Source organism: Anabrus simplex, chromosome 1 (genome assembly GCF_040414725.1).
Source record: "Anabrus simplex isolate iqAnaSimp1 chromosome 1, ASM4041472v1, whole genome shotgun sequence".
Taxonomy (NCBI): domain Eukaryota; kingdom Metazoa; phylum Arthropoda; class Insecta; order Orthoptera; family Tettigoniidae; genus Anabrus; species Anabrus simplex.
The window spans coordinates 914,623,401-914,636,288 of NC_090265.1; positions in this window are offsets into that span (position 1 = coordinate 914,623,401).

A 12,888-nucleotide genomic window follows, 5' to 3' on the forward strand; every position below is an offset into this window, starting at 1 on the left:
CCCCTAATAAACCATAAATTGTGACAGATTTTACCTAATTTTTTTCCTTAATGTATGAGGACGCTGGCACTGGCCTACTGTTTTTCAAGGTTGACTTCTCGTGAATTTTGTTTGCTTAATTCTAGTCGTATTGTTGAGTAAAAAATTAATGCATTGTGTCTGCTTGGCATTAGCTATGTCCACCATCATTTTTTATGCTTTCAATCTACTCTGATGTTGAAAGGCCAGATTCTTTAGTAAATCACTTATCACCTTTTGGGTATTGCTCTTCTTGAGTTGAGCACACCACTTCTCAAATTTTTCATTTCTGAGTTTCCTTTTGATAACTTTACAATTGTGGAAATTGTCTTCTGCAACAATCAAGTCCACTTGTCAGCAATTTTTTTACTTTTTGCAAGTTGCTTTACGTCGCACCGACGCAGACAGGTCTTATTGCGATGATGGGACAGGAAGGAGCTAGGAGTAGGAAGGAAGCAGCCGTGCCCTTAATTAGATACAGCCCCAGCATTTGCCTGGTGTGAAAATGGGAAACCACGGAAAACCACCTTCAGGGCTGCCGACAGTGGGGTTTGAACCCGCTATCTCCCGAATACTGGATACTGGCCGCAATTAAGTGACAGTCAATCAATCAGTCAATCAATCAATACTGATCTGCATTTAGGGCAGTCTGCCAGGTGGCAGATTCCCTATCTGTTGTTTTTCTAGCCTTTTTTAAAAATGATTTTGAAGAATGGAAATTTATTGAACATCTCCCTTGGTAAGTTACTCCAAACCCTAACTCCCCTTCCTATAAATGAATATTTGCCACAATTTGTCCTCTTGAATTCCAACTTTATCTTCATATTGTGATCTTTCCTACTTTTAAAGACACCACTCAAACTTATTTGTCTACTAATGTCATTCCACGCCATCTCTCCGCTGACAGCTCGGAACATACTACTTAGTCGAGCTGCTTGTTTTCTTTCTCCCAATTCTTTCCAGCCCAAACTTTGCAACATTTTTGTAACGCTACTCTTTTGTCGGAAATCACCCAGAACAAATCAAGCTGCTTTTCTTTGGATATTTTCCAGTTCTTGAATCAGGTAATCCTGGTGAGAATCCCATACACTGGAACCACACTCTAGTTGGGGTCTTACCAGAGACTTATATGCCCTCTCCTTTACATCCTTACTACAACCCCTAAACACCCTCATAACCATGTGGAGAGATCTGTACCCTTTATTTACAATCCCATTTATGTGATTACCCCAATGAAGATCTTTCCTTACATTAACACCTAGATACTTACAATGATCCCCAAAAGGAACTTTCACCCCATCAACACAGTAATTAAAACTGAGAGGACTTTTCCTATTTGTGAAACTCACAACCTGACTTTTAACCCCGTTTATGAACATACCATTGCTTGCTGTCCATCTCACAACTTTATCGAGGTCACGTTGCAGTTGCTCACAATCTTGTAACTTATTTATCACTCTATAGAGAATAACATCATCCGCAAAAAGCCTTACCTCCGATTCCACTCCTTTACTCATATCATTTATATGTATAAGAAAACATAAAGGTCCGATAATACTGCCGTGAGGAATTCCCCTCTTAACTACTACAGGGTCAGATAAAGCTTCACTTACTCTAATTCTCCGAGATCTATTTTCTAGAAATATAGCAACCCATTCAGTCACTCTTTTGTCTAGTCCATTTGCACTCATTTTTGCCAGGAGTTTCTCATGATCCACCCTTTCAAATGCTTTAGACAGGTCAATTGTGATACAGTCCATTTGACCTCCTGAATCCAAGATATCTGCTATATCTTGCTGGAATCCTACAAGTTGAACTTCAGTGGAATAACCTTTCCTAAAACCGAACTGCCTTCTATCAAACCAGTTATTCATTTTGCAAACATGTCTAATAAAATCAGAAAGAATGCCTTCCCAAAGCTTACATGCAACGCATGTCAAACTTACTGGCTGTGATTTTCAGCTTTATGACTATCACCCTTTCCTTTATACACAGGGGCTACTATAGCAACTCTCCATTCATTTGATATAGCTCCTTCAACCAAACAATAATCAAATTAGTACTTCAGATATGGTACTATATCCAAACCCAATGTCTTTAGTATATTGCCAGAAATTTTATCAATTCCAGCCGCTTTTCTAGTTTTCAACTTTTGTATCTTATTGTAAATGTCATTGTTATATGTAAATTTTAATACTTCTTTAGCATTAGTCTCCTCCTCTCCTGCAGCTATCGAGCTCGGTCCACTTGTCGGCATGACAGATGCAGGATGAAGTGACTTGTAAGAGTACAGTATTCCAAAATCTGTCTTCAGTTTAACAATTCAAGGAAATCTTTCTGGTTTGAACTCTTCATTAACATACGAGTTCCTACATCATGTTCAAATTGCATTAACAAGGTTGCTGCCTTGTTGCACTCCTTTATTTATTACAAACAAGTTGGAATAGCCATTTCCTATCCTTACACAGCTCTGGCAGTGTTTGTACAGCATTTTTACTTTACTGATGAGAGATTCTGGAACGTTTCTTCTTCTCAAGAAATCCCAAAGTTTATACCTTAGTATGCTGTCATTGGCTTTTTCCAGGTCCAGAAAGACAAAGATGACATCTTGTCCTTTTTTCCCAATGTTTTTCCATTATCATCCTAACAGCAAAAATGAGATCTGTTGTTGATCTGTTACTTCGAAACCCGTATTGTTCTTTCTCAAGCTGTGTTTCAATGACCTTTCGTAATCACTTTCTATCTTTCTTTTTATCACTTTCTCCATCAACTTAAGTCCATGAGACAGGAGTGTGATTCCTCTATAATTGCCACATATCCATCTATTTCCTTTCTTGAAGAGGGAGACTGTACAACCCTTAGTCCAGTCAGCTGGGATTTTTTCTTCATTCCACACAGCATTCATCACTCTAAATAGTCACTGAAGTCCATGAGTTCTAGCAGCTTTATTCATGGCTGAGCTCACCTCATCAAGGTCAGGTGATCTGCCTTTGCTCATACTGTTCAGAGCATTTTCAATCTCAATCCAAGTCAATGGGGATTTACTTTTTCCATCCTTGTTCCCAGTATCCAATTCCAAATCTTCTTAACTGATTTCTGCTGGATCTGTTCTATTATACAAGGAAGAAAAATACCTTCTCATCTCTTCCCTAATGTCTTCCTCTCTCCACGTTATTCCATCACCTCTTTCCAGTGCTTTAATTGGTACATGAATAGTTCTCCGCAGTATTCGTTATAAATAAGTCATAACTCATTTTGATATGCCTGTCGTAGGCATATTGTTTTACCTGTCCTTTTCAATGGTTTTATGAACATTTAACAAGAAGCGCGTTATGGTATGCCACAGTTCGTAGTCAGAATTCATCCATTCTGATATCATGCCGTCTGTTTGGTAAAATTCCATCCATATATTCGCTTTTTTATCCTACAGTTCTTGATGTAAAGCTTGGTATTGTGTCGTAGAAGGCAATGGCATTTTTAGTCGCAGTTCTCCTATATAGAACAGTTGTCTTGTGAGCTCATAGGTTAGTCTCGAAAGAGCGTTATTAATAGGCAGAGAACTTTTTTAAAATACATGGCCTTCACTCTTTCTAATGTAGCTAGGTTATCATGTAGGAACGCTCTGCCATGTATTGAATATATTTGGAAGAGGGGAAAGGTTAGAGAATCAAAGATTATCTAGTAGGGAGTAGTATTCTTCCGTGATCAGAGGAAGTGTATACTCTCTGGCTTGACAGGCAGTAATCAAACATGGCTGCATGCGACGACATTACTAAGGATGAAAATCACACATATCAGAATATTAATGAAAGTGTTTGTCGCTTAGCAGCCTGCTAAGTACAGAATGTATTGCGGGTTAGTGTAAGCCTTCATCTGCAATTATTGAAGTGGTCATTTAATGATTTGATTTTATGATTACTCAAAGTTGGCTGAACTTAGAAACCTACCAGTGTCTCACGATTCACCCACGGGTAATTCCGGACAGAATAAAATAAAAATTATGCAAATCGATCCAGTAGAACGGATGGACTGATTTGCCAAAGCTGTTTTTAGTAAAGCCTTTTAATATATAGATAATACATTATATGTGTAATCATTAATATGATAATGTTGTTATTATTATTATTGTTATTATTATTATTGTTATTATTATTATTATTATTATTATTATTATTATTATTATTATTATTATTATTATTATTATTATTATTATTATTATTATTATTATTATTAATCAAGACAAAACATAACAGCTCCTGTAAATATGAAAAATAAATTTATTTTTTTCATTTTATTTATAATCTTACAATGAGGGAAGTTATCATTGCTTTTAGAAATCATTGACACTCCATTTTATTGCCTATATAGCAAGACAGGAAAGTAATGAAATAGAGGAAATGACAGATTTTTATGTACCAATTGTGTGCCTCTTTTTAATATAGTAAAATATTGAGCACTCTGGCCTTTAGATTTCATAAACTAGAGCACAGGAATACAATTATAGAAAACAAAGGAATTTCTTTATATATATAACATAGTACTATTTACAATTTGTTTTTACGTTGCACCAACACAGGTAGGTCTTATGGTGATGTTGGAATAAGAAAGGGCTTGGAATGGGAAGGTAGCAGCTATGGCTTTAATTAAGATACAGCCCTAACATTTGCCTGGTGTGAAAATGGGAAACCACGGAAACCAATCTTCAGGGCTGCCGCCAGTGGGGTTCGAACCCATTATCTCCAGAATGCACATTCACAGTCAACTTGTTCAGTATATTACATAGTAACACTTCATCTATTTAGTGGCTGCCTAAAGAACAAAGTATACTTTGTACCAGTTAAAAGTGTGTAATGGAAAAATAATTAAAAAACAATCCACTGAATTTTAAAAAAGTCCTTATTGACAATTTTAAGAGAGAAAGTGCAATGTCACTAATAAAAAGATTTTGCTAGGTAGAATGTCTTACATCAACATCTTACATATCAACATTCACATTCTTCTAAATGTTGTATGAGTGAATTTTATGCTGTTGATTGCAGCAAATGGATTTTGAAGTATCAGGATACTACTTATTGTAACACATGTTAATTATGACCATGAAATGTATTTCTGAGTTTTAAACAAAGAAACCAAAGATGTAAAAAGAATTACAAAGGGTTGAAATTGTGTCATATAAGGGTAGTTTGGAATTACTATGTATTGATGCTACTTGCTACTCAATTGTTCACTGCCCTGTTACTACTATTTTGTGCTGTTAGGTGGTGGTAACACACTCACTCACTCTATAGTACGCTAAGTGATGAATACTAAAATAATTTGTCATTAGAAGCAAAGTCTGGGTGAACACTAAATCAGTTTGTCTACAGAGTTTACATCCGTCATATAAGGAAACCATTGATCTATGAAGGTTAGATCCAGTTGATACTCTGTCCATTTAGTTGGTTATATTGCACATACACAGAAGAGCAGCAAGTGGATAAAAACAGACTTTACAGACTTTCCTTTCACTTCATCAATGATCTTGGAATGAAGGGTTGTAATAGCAGTCTAGTGGGATGATTGGTGGATAGTATCATTTATTATGGACTGCTGTTTGATAATATAATAATAATTTTATTGGTTTTATGTTACACGAACTATATTTTTATGGTTTTTGGAGACACCAAGGTGCCGGAAGTTTGTCCCACAGGTGTTAGTTTATGTGCCAAATACCACCGAACTGAGCTTGGATCGAACCTACCAAGTCGGGCTCTACCGCCTGACCTATTCTGCCCTGCGACTGCTATTTAACTGACTCTGATTAATTTCAAATTGGTGCAGATATTAAGCCAGTTCATTTACCATCTTAGTCCGCCTCCGCAGCGTAACGGTTAATATTATTAGCTGCCATCTTCGGGGGCCCGGGTTTGATTCCTGATACTGCTAGAAATTTAAGAATGGCTGGAGAGCTGGTATGTGGTTCAAATGGTACATGCAGCTCACCTCCATTGGGGGTGTGCCTGAAAAGAGCTGCACCACCTCGGAATGAGGACACAAATTTACGTAATTGCTTACTTATCATAGTTCGATAGTCATAATAGGTGATTAGTTATTTGCATGTAAGTTTAGTGAGTTGTACTTTATCCTTGTGCAGTAATTTCCTGGTTGTGTAACATTTTCTTATTTGTTTTGCCGTCCAACTCCATGGCTGAATGGTTAGCGTGCTGTCCTTTGGTCACAAGGGTCCCGGGTTCGATTCCCGGCAGGGTCGAGAATTTTAACCATCATTAGCTAATTTCTCTGGCACGGGGGCTGGGTGTCTTCATCATCATTTCATCCTCATCACGACGCGCAGGTCACCTATGGGCGTCAAATATAAAGACCTACACCTGGCGAGCCAAACATGTCCTCGGACACTCCCGGCACTAAAAGCCATACGCCATTTCATTTTATTTGTTTTGCCTCTTGGCTGAGGTGGTGTGGCTACTATAAGGGACCATTCACAATGTTTGAACCTTGCCCTCAATAGTCAATTTTTGAAGGCTGTCGTCGTTGTGTTATCACATGTCCAAAATAGTGTACGTCCACTAAGATCCCATTTTCACCCCAGGCAGATGTCTGGGCTCTAGCTTAATTAAGGCCACGGTCGCATCCTTCCCACTCCAAGCCCTTTTCTATCCCACCATTGCCATAAGACCTGTCTGTGTCAGTGTGACGTAAAGTAAAATTATTCAATCCACTAAGACACTTTACACAACAGATGAACTTTTAACTGAATTTGGTTCAGAAACAAGTTTGTGCAAAGGGCTATCCAAAGAATTCTCTGCCTTTTCCTCCAGGACCACATTTCAAAGCATTCTATTTGTGCATATTCACATTGTAGTATGGTGTATGTTGTTACATTATACAAAACAACTGGGAAGACTAGAGATTCTACAAGCTTCTTTTTTGTATTGATCGTGATCACTGATCATCTTTCTAACTCTTCTACAGATGCATCATTGCTGCTTTTGCCATTTTGATCCTTCATTTTATTTCTTCTGTGGAACCACCAGAATTGGACACCAACACTAACTAAATTTTATTCCATAGTTTTTCAGTGCTTTATAGTTGTTTTACAACTTTTCAGTTGGCAAGTGCACTTGGTAATGTTAAGGAGAGTGAAGCTTTTGATGTAATATACAGTCTCTGTCAAAACCTTGAACCTAAAAATTGTGTTTTCTGCAAGGCATACCAGATGGATGTGTGGTATTGGACAAGCAGTGTATGTCATAAGTATGTAAGCTTGAAGCATGCTTGCCTCACTCCACTTCTGCCATGCTTAACACTTGAGGTAAACCCTGTCATGTTGGTACACCTCATACCAGAGCTTGCCATAAGATGCTGGTTGCAGGGGAGTGAGACAGTTGCACCATGATAGTATGTAGCCCTTCCAAATTACCCTTATAAGTTGTTTTCTTTGTGAGAAGCCTGTTAGATAAGTTGATCGTAAGTCTGTAAAATATTAATTATAAAGAAATCTCTTTACAAACTGTTGCTGGAACATTTGGAATATTTGCTGTACATCTCATTGTATGTTCCTATTGTATTTATATGGACTCTTCCCATCAGTACTGATATAGAAGACTATATTTTAGAGTAAATAAAGAATTTATTGTTGCAGAAATTGTTGTTAATTGGTAGTAAAATGCTTTATATAATAGATTTATGCAAGTTTGAACAGTCTTCTTCTTCTTCATCTTCTTCCTCTTCCTCTTTTTACCACACCTGTGGGGTAGCAGGTGCGAACTGTTTTGCACATGTGGACTTGGCCCTGTTTTATGGCAGATGCCCTTCCTGACACCAACCCTAAGTTGAGGGATGTAATCACTATTGTGTGTTTCTGTGGTGGTTTGTTGTGGGGTGTGTTGACTGAATATCAAGAGGAGAGTGTTGGGACAGACAAAAGCAGCCTATCCCCGAGCCAGAAGAATTAATCAGACGCGATTAAAATCCCTGAATGAAATGGGAACAACTTATGGGTCCACCTTTTCAATACAAAACAATGTTATAATGGTTGAATTACAACATTTTCATTAGTAATTAGTACTAGTTTCAACACCAATTTCTGCGTCATCTTCAGCCAAAAATTTTGAACAGGCATAGACACATATAAAAAATAACCACACAAGGTAATGCACTAGAACAATGTAACTCTATGTTTAAAATGATTGAAATGTGCTAAGAGTTAAAATGAGTGAATATGAACTAGGAGGAATTCGACAACTGAGTTAAAATGCTAACATTCATTCTGTAACAACATGTAACATTTTAAAATATTTTGCTCATTAAAATCATTAAGAACTTGAGAGTTTGAATTTCCGTCACAAAATGTTTGATAGATGTTTTATCACTTATCTTATGAGTATGAGATTCTTCAATCTTGCGTTAAAAGCATGACATTCATTCTTATGACAAAACATAACGCTTTAAAACCTGTTTTCTGCAAGTCTAATAGGACCTTGAGGTTCCAGGTTCAACTTTGCGTTACCAATTATTTAATATAAGCAACGCAAAGTCGAACCTGGAAGTGACATAAGTTTCTTTCTTATATTAAATAATTGGTAACGCAATGTCGAACCTGGAACCTCAAGTTCCTATTAGACTTGCAGGAAACAGGTTTTAAAGTGTTATGTTTTGTCATAAGAATCATGCTTTTAACTCAAGATTGAAGAATTTCATACTCATAAGTGAAAAAACATCTATCGAACGTTTTGCGACGGAAATTCAAACTCTCAAGTTCTTAATGATTTTAACGAGCAAAATATTTTAAAATGTTAAATGTTGTTAGAGAATGAATGTTAGCATTTTAACTCAGTGTTGTCAAATTTCTCCTAGTTCATGTTCACTCATTTTAACTCTTAGCCCATTTCAATCATTTTAAACATAGTGTTACATTGTTCTAGTGCATTACCTTGTATGGTTATTTATATATGTGTCTATGTCTGTTCTCAATTTTTGGCTGAAGATGACGCAGAAATTGGCGTTGAAACTAGTACTAATTACGTATGAAAATGTTGTAATTCAACCATTATTGTTTTGTATTGAAAAGGTGGACCTATAGGTTGTTCCCATTTTATTCAATAAGGATATATATATATATATATATATATATATATATATGACAAAATCAAAACTGGAAAATCAGCAGGGGCTGATGAAATTAATGCAGAAATGATCAAGGCAATGGGCATTTCTGGAAAACATTGGATCTACAGACTCTTTCGTAAGATCTGGAAAGAAGGGGACATACCAGTCGATTGGAAAACAGGCATCATAATTCCAATCTTCAAGAAAGGAGACAGAAAGAAATGTTCCAACTATAGAGGCATCACCTTAACATCTCAAGTTGGTAAACTTTATGAAAGAATTATAGAGCGTAAAATCAGACTCCTTATTGAAGAGAACCTCTTCGAAGAACAGTATGGATTCAGGAAGGGGAGATCAACAACTGATTTAATCTTTACAGTCCGTCAGTTAATGGAAAAATACTATGAACACAACCGAGATTTGTGGTTAGCCTTTCTGGATATCAAGAAAGCATTTGATGCAGTTTAATTTTTTTAAATTTCGTATGGCTATTTCTAGCCCAGTGCAGCCCTTGTAAGGCAGACCCTCCGATGAGGGTGGGCGGCATCTGCCATGTGTAGGTAACTGCGTGTTGTTGTGGTGGATAGTGTTATGTGTGATGTGTGAGTTGCAGGGATGTTGGGGACAGCACAAACACCCAGCCCCTGGGCCACTGGAATCAACCAATAAAGGTTAAAATTAGTGATGGGCAGTATGAGACGAGGTCTCGAGATTTCTCGAGACTAACGCAGGCACTATTTCTCGCGAGAAATTTCGAGAGATCTCGAGAACGTTGTCCCCGCATTGTCCAGCGAGTAGCGTGTCGTAGGCCTACAGGTAGTAGGAGCTGAATGTTGTTTGTGCCGAATATGCGAATAGCCAACCACGGGCCTTCTCAATTTCGTAAATACATGTCAACAAGCGACTAGGGCGTTCATTTCTACCCAGGTCTATTTTGACGTAGTATAACACAATTATAAAGGATACGCATTCTGGCATTCATGCACTGGTAGGTACACGAATGAGTGGTTTAAGTACAGAACCTGACGGCTACTTTAGGTACACGTACCTGGATAAGTAGAAGCGTGCATTATTCAAACTCGTGACGAGGCAAGATGCGCCTTGCTGCATATGCAACCACCATTACGCTTCAGTGGAATGTGTAATCTAAAATGCTTCTTAGCTCCAATTCTTTCGACAGGTAGGTGTACATCGTTATCAGACCTCACATTCAATAATATATGACCACTGCTTGTGTTTACCGATATTTTGGTGACGAAGGAAGTAATTCCTTACAATGTTATAGAGTATTCGCGTCATAATTAGGTACCGGTACTTCGATATATGACGGTGCAATGTGAAATTGTATCTAAGTAGTTGTACGCGACAACTTGAAAGACGATGTCTGAAACGCAACGTAGGGTAAGTCGTGGATGTCAGTTATTTTGAAGAGATGTCACATAGCATAGCCCACTGTGTTGCTTATTCAAAAAAAGTAAAATACGTTGGCAGAAATGCTTCTGGGATGATCCGACACATAAAAACACATAATATAAATGAAGATGAATAGTCACAGAACACTTCCGGCCCGGTCTGAATCACAAGAAGCTACCCTCCCGACAACGATTGTGAGGCATCCAGGTAGGTTTACATTCTAGTAACAGTTATTAACAAATAAAACGGGTTACTCAGCTACAAAGTCCACCTGACATAACTCGTGAACAGTTTAAGATACTGGCATTCTGTCTTCACTTTCGTTAATGGTATTAAGGAGCTCATAGTTCAACATGCAGTGCTTTTAACAAAATTTATCGTCACACACGTTTCCAAATGAGACCTGCTGATGATAACTATCAAGCTTACACTCGTAGTTACTGGGACGTCGCACAGCTCGCAGCACACGAGAATCGGTCTCGAGAGCGTTGTCTATCACCCCTGCTGAAAGAATGGGAGCAAAGTCGTGCATTTTAGATTACACGTTCCACTCATGTGCAATGGGGGTTGTATATGTAGCAAAGCACATCTTCCCCGTTTAAGGTTCGAATAATGCACGCCTTTAGTATCCAAGTAGATGTTCATCCTATCTGCAGTTATTCACAAATTATGCATGGTTATTGAGCTAAGAACAGTTTAAGATACTGACATTCTGTTTCCACTTTAGTTAATGGTATTAAGGGGTTCATAGTTGAACATGCAGCACTTCTCTAGTCTTTTGAAAAAATGTAGGCCCTATTGGCTCACACGTTTTCGTATGAGAACGTCATTTCACGCAATAACTGCCAATGATATACTATCAAATTTAGAGTCTTAGTTTCTGGTACGTCGCACAGCTTGCACTACAGAAGTATGGGTCTCGAGATCTGCGACGTCACTTTCGAGAGTCTCGAGCGAGAGCGTTGCCCATCACTAGTTAAAATCCCCGACCCGGCCGGCAATCGAACCCGGGACCCTCTGAACCGAAGGCCAGTACGCTGACCATTCAGCCAACGACTATTTGATGCAGTGAATAGAGAGAAGGTGTGGGAAGCACTGAAGAAAATTGGAATACAGGATGATATGATACACCAGATCAAGAATTTGTATGAAGATACCCGAAGTAAAGTCAAAACACCTGTAGGAATGACTGAAACCTTTGATATAAAATCTGGGTTAAGACAGGGTGGTGTTCTGTCTCCTCTTCTTTTCATCACTGTGATGAACGAGATTCAGAGAAAAGTTCACCAAACCATTGGAGGTAAGAAAATGAAAGTTACATTGTTTGCGGATGATATATGCTTGTCGAGAGACTCTAAAGAAGATCTTCAAGGACAAATAAACTCCTGGGCAGAATCTGCTAAAGAATATGGACTCATCTTCATTTTTTTTTCAAAATGGCGCCCGGTAATGACGACGTAGTATTTTATTCTCCGAGTAAATTAACCGTAAAATGTGACGAAAAGTGCGGAAAATGTCGAAAATTAGTGAAAAATGGAATGTTGTGTGATTCATGTGATCGATGGTGGCATTATAAGTGCGGAAATTGCCCTAGAGACGTAAAAACTAATGAAAATGTTGACTGGATTTGTGAGCAGTGTGTTCGGAATGTTGTTGTTGGGGACGGCGCACAGTGTGTCGAATCCCATATCTAGGTGGAAAAAATTCACTGTCGCCAATCAAAGCGCAACCTGGCTCATTCGATAGTAAACAAACCAGATGTTGACCTTCAGTCTTTCTTTTCGCTTTCTGGTACGTAGGATGGAGGGGACAGGTGCTGAAACATCTTCCTTGCAGTTATCAACTGAGTTGATAGGAGGTGTCGGAGAGAACCGAACGTTGTGTTTCTAGTAAGTTCAACGAGGTGTTGTATTCTGTGGTTCATGGAATAGTGAAAAGAGGTATGTGTTCTCATTTTAAGCATAATACAAGCGTTCTGCAGTAAACAAGTTATTTACAGTGCGTTGTAAAAGGAAGCAGTTGTAGAAAATTAGATTGTTTTTACGATTTGCTCGAAAAAAACTTTATGAGTGCCTCATAGTGCCACTTTACTTTAAACGTCATTCGATGGGAAATTTAATGTAGATTCAGGATCTGTAGTGGTTTGGTTGCGCACGAATGTGCATGATGGTTTATTTTCTTATTTTCAGTGCCTATGTGGGCGTTACCGCGAGAAGAATATTTCAACGCGTGGCGGTCATGTCGTAAAAAGGGGCATTTAGAAATCATATTTCAATATGTTATGGATAAATTAGAGCCTACAAATCTTACTGACACTCAATTTCTGGAGGTAAGAAACAAAATTAAATT